The sequence below is a fragment of the Elaeis guineensis genome, chromosome 10 (genome assembly GCF_000442705.2).
Source record: "Elaeis guineensis isolate ETL-2024a chromosome 10, EG11, whole genome shotgun sequence".
Classification (NCBI taxonomy): Eukaryota; Viridiplantae; Streptophyta; class Magnoliopsida; order Arecales; family Arecaceae; genus Elaeis; species Elaeis guineensis.
This window is the reverse complement of record NC_026002.2, coordinates 66,329,774-66,335,308: the sequence shown is the minus strand read 5'-3', so window position 1 is coordinate 66,335,308 and position 5,535 is coordinate 66,329,774.

Below are 5,535 nucleotides of genomic sequence, written 5' to 3'. Positions count from 1 at the left end.
CTTCGAAGTATCCAAGAGACTCTTCAACCTGAAGATGCACGAAGGGCAGTCTGTCCATGAGCATTGTATGACAGTGATCAAGGATATTGAAGAGCTTGAGAAGCTCGGGCTGGATATGCAAAAGGAATTACAAATGGATTTGATTCTTCAATCTCTTACCAGTTCATATAATCAATTCATCATGAATTTTCATATAAACAAACTTGACTGCACTATTTCTGAACTTGTCAACATGTTTGTCACAACGAGGGTACCTTGAAGAGTTCAAGGGGCTTTATTCTTGCTATGGAGCGGACTTCTTCTTCTAAGAGAAAGTCTGTTGGAAGGAAGAAGGCTAAATCTGTAAAGAAGAAGAAGAAAGAGAGCAAGCCGAAGAAGGATGGTCCAAAGATGGATGAGGCAAAGGAAAAGTATTTCCACTGTCATGCTGAAGGCCACTGGAGGAGGAACTGTCCAAAATATCTGGAGAGCCTAAAGATCAAAAAGGATGATAAACCTTCCGAAGGTATGCTCGTAATTGATCTAATCTTATGGTTTCTTCTACTTTTAGTTGGGTATTGGACTCTGGGTTGAGTGCTCATATATGTACCTCAATGTAGGGTCTGATAGAAAGTAGGAGGTTGAGAGAAGGTGACATGATCCTTTGAGTCGGCAATAGTGCAAAGATTGTTGTAGAAGTTGTTGGCACTTACCCTCTTCGATTACTGTCTGGCATTAGATTAGATTTGAAAGACTGTTATTATGTTCCTATAGCTAGTCAGAATTTAATTTTCATATCTGTGCTAGCACAAGAAGATTTTGAAATTACTTTTAATAAAGATTTTTGTTCGATTTATTTGCGAAATAAATTGGTTGCATGAGGTTTTTTAATTGACAGTCTTGATCACTTGCATGTTGATGCGAATGTGAACCTAAAGGAGCAAATAGGGAGTATCATAGGCCAAAAGAGACCCAGAGATGAAATTAACCAGAAGTACTTATGGCACCATAGACTCGGCCATATTGGAGAGGACAGGATAAATAGACTGAAAAAGAATGGGATCCTTAGCTCTCTTAGTCCAGAGCCATATTTCGCTTGTGAATCTTGCCTTCGAGAAAAGATGGCTAAGTCACCCTTTGTAGGACATGGGGAAAGGGTCACAAAGTTACTTGCCCTAGTTCACACTGATATGTGTGGGCCATTTGATGTGCAGGCCAGGGGTGGTTACACCTACTTCATTATCTTTATCGATGATTTGTCTAGGTACGGATATGTGTATCTAATGAAACACAAGTCTAAAGCCTTTAAAAAGTTTAAAGAATTCAGACATGAAGTATAAAAGCAGATAGACAAGCTCGTTAAGGTTCTTCGATCTGATCGAGGAGGTGAATACCTTAGTCAAAAAATTTTGGAATATCTTAAGGATAACGCACAATCTCTTAGTGGACCCCTCCTGGAATACCTCAGCTCAACAGGATATCCGAAAGGAGGAATAGAACTCTATTGGATATGATTCGATCCATGATGAGCTTCACTGATCTACCCTTATTTCTTTGGGATCATGCCTTATTAACTGCCATTCACTTGTTGAATAGAGTTCCTTCAAAATCTGTTCCTACCACACCGTATAGATATGGTTCGGTAAGAAGCCAAGTCTGGATTATCTTAAGACTTGTAGATGTCCGGCCTATGTTAAGAAATAGATGGTGGAAAGTTAGAGGATAGATCTATTATAGCTCATTTTGTAGGATATCCAAAAGAATCTATAGGATACTACTACTTTTCACAAGATCACAATGTGATTGTAAGTCGAAATGCCGTATTCTTAAAAAAATAGTTTATCTAGGATGGCAGTAGTAGGAGGTTAGTGGAGCTCGAAGAGAAGATCTCTAGAGAGCCCAGAGCTATAGATCCTCAGGAACCTAAAATTCATGAGTCAGTAGTTGATGTTCCTCTACCACCTCGTAGATCTAGCAGGATCTCCTGACCTTCTGAAAGGTACATGGGTATGCTTATGGAGGAAGTGAAGAAAATATTTTTTATGGGAGATAGAGGTCATACTAATACCCTAATACCGATGACGAGGTGATGTCTGGCATCGATTTTGAGAAGTGGTTAGATGCAATGAAGTCAGAAATTGACTCAATGCACTTGAACCAAGTCTGGACTTTAGTGGATCCACCTGAGGGTATTGTATCTATTGGATGTAAATAGATCTACAAAAAAAAGATAGGTACTGATGGTAAGGTAGAGACCTACAAAGCTGAGCTTATGGCTAAAAGTTATAGTCAACATGAAGGCATTGACTATCAAAAAATTTTCTCATCCGTAGCTATGCTGAAATCCATCCGTACTCTACTTGCTGTTGTAGCTTATTACAATTATGAAATCTGGCAGATGGATGTGAAAATTGCCTTCCTAAATGAATATCTTGAAGAAGATATTTATATGGAGTAGCCTATGGATTTCACGGCCGGTGATGGTGATCACAAAGTTTGCAAGCTGTAAAGATCCATATACGGATTAAAGCAGACTTCTCAGAGTTGGAACCATCGTTTTGATGAGGCAATCAAATCATTTGATTTCATCAAAAATAAAGAGAAACTTTGTGTATACAAGAGGGTCTGTGGGAGTGCGATCACCTTCCTCGTATTATATGTAGATGATATTCTTCTTATTGGGAACAACATTCCCATGCTGACCATGGTCAAAAGATGGTTGTCCAAAAAATTTTCTATGAAAGACCTAGAAGAAGCATCCTATATTCTCGGAACAAAGGTCTATAAGGGTAGACCTAGATGGATGCTTGGCTTGTCACAAAAATTGTATATAGAGAAGATGCTGAAGAGGTCAGCATGGAAAACTCCAAGAGATGTTTTTTACCTCTCAGGCATGGTATTCGTCTCTCCAAGATGATGTGCCCGACCACATCTGAGGAGGTTCAGTGCATGAGTAGAATTCCATATGCTTTGATAATAGGGAGTCTCATATATGTCATGCTATGTACCCAATCTGATATTGCCCTTGTCGTGAGTGTCACGAGCAGATATCAGTCGAATCCAGACAAAGAGCACTGGACAGCTGTGAAGAACATCCTTAAGTACTTAAGAAGGACTAAGGATTTATTCTTGATCTTTGGAGGAGACTATGAGTTGCAAGTTTAGGGGTATACTGATTCAGACTTCATGTCTGATCCTGATGATAGAAAGTCTACATCAAGGTATTTGTTCGTTTGCAATGGTGGTACAGTTAGCTGAAAAAATTTCAAGCAATCCATCATAGCGGATTCGACCACGGAGCCTGAATATATTGCTGTTTCGAATGCTTCAAAGGAAGATTTTTGGTTCAAAAAGTTTATTGTGGAACTTGAGGTCATGACATCGGATGCCATACCACTGTACTGCGATAACAATGGAGCCATAGCACTTATTAAGGAGCCGAGGTCTCATCAAAAATCAAAGCACATCGAACGGCATTATCATATCATACGTGACTACCTCGATAAGAAATATGTCAAGGTGCGAAGAGTAGACTCTACGGATAACATGGCAGATCCACTGACTAAACAGCTGAGCCAACCAAAAATGAAAGTCCATTTTGAAAAAATAGGACTTAGATTTATAGCCAATTGGCTTTAGTTCAAGTGTAAGATTGTTAGATGTATGTCCTAGAAGCCAATATGGCTGACACATTGTAATCAATCTAGGGCATAATTTTATACTAATATATTGATATGATCAATAAAAAGGTAAATTTTTTTCATTCAAGTGTAATGTGTCCTTGAATCGTCTATGAAATTAGTTTCGATATATACTCTCAAGGTGTTGAGAATTATACTATCATATGACTGATGTTGAGGTTTGACGATTTATCCATGATCTGCCATCTAGTCGAGACTCACGATAGAGGGACTGAATCACACGTTAACTACACCTAGAGATTCATTTCAGTTCTACTAGGTTGCCACTATATACTATTAGGTGTTACTGATGGATTGTGAGAGGTCACTAGGATTGTTTTGGATCAACAATCCTTGATTGAGTTGGAGTGAAATTGGTTCGACCCATTGAAAAGAGTTTCAATAATGCAATGATATAGACCATTTAACATCTCACTACCAGATAGAATTGAACCTATGAGGTCACACAACAAAGGGATCATGCCTGAAATTAGTAATCGTGCTTATGAAGTGTCAATTGGATTTAGAGAAATCTATTGGGTTCATAGTAACCTTGCTAGCACATGGTTGGACCCAATTTCTCCTTCAGTTAGGATTACTTATTTGATAAGTTAATTTTAACTTAATTATCCGCTGATTACCTATATGAATAAGATTCATGAGACTCCAATTGTTGGATGTCTAAGATTATGGATCACATAAATTAAGGGTGCAAGTCTCTTATGAATCTCCTTGATAGTTATTATGGGGCGCCACTTTGAATTGTTCAATTTGAGTGTGTCCATTGATTAGAGGGCCTTTAGTTCTCATATAGGGTGTCTCTTGGGTGCAAAAGAGGGTATCTAATTATGGGTGTAAGAGCTCCAATAGTTAACGCCTAATAGGCTTTCTAATGTAAGTTGGATAACTTAAGTTAATAGGAATCCTAATGCAAGTAGGACTTGTATTATATAATTGAATAGGATTCAATCTTTGTGCCTATAAAAGGGGACCTCCCCTAAGGTCCTAAGACTATAAAAGCCTCCCCCTCTCCACACCCAAAAAGCTCCCCACACCCCTCTTTCTTCTTTTTTTCTCTTCTTCTCCCTTGGGCGTCCCATACACGCCCCATACTTGGGACGCGCATCCCAAGTGTTGCACACACCCAAGGTGTTGGGCGGCCCTTCATCTGCTGGTTGTTGGTCTCTCGTAGTACTACAAGGCAAGAAGAAAGGATAGAGAAAAAGAAAAGATAAGGGTCAAGGAGAAAGATCAAATGTTGATCACGATTCAGACTTCATTCAGATTCAGCAGGCTAAATTGTGGAAATCAAAATTCAGATCTTAGAGGGCTGTTTCAGGTTGATCCTGAGTGGATACTCGTAGAGACCGGATACTTGTGCAGCTAACAGAGAGCCTCGTCTCTTCCAAATTCAGATTTGAAAAAAGAGATTACGAAAAAGATATATAATTTGATCATATTTTAAATTTTAGCATATATCAATTTCAGCATATGAAATAGATCCATGTACTTTTATATTTTTATGTATACAAAATTTAAATTAAAATTATTTTAATCTTATTCTTCACTACGATGTTTAGAAAATTAAGTTTAGAAATATATATGCATGCTTCAAAACCCAAATTTCAACATACAGAATGATGATGTTTATCAAGTGGAGATCGTTGTGTGCCATATGGATTGGTTATCCTCTTAACTAAAGAGTATGGTGGCATTAATATGGCATACGAGTGAGATATAGGGGTATATCATCATTGAACAAGTGACTCACCTACTGAGCGTTCTGCTGTCAAGAGCTACTCGTGAAACACATGGGTATAAGTGTCCTTTAGACCTAAGATCACCATAGTGACTTGCAAGCAACTCACTGTGCTTT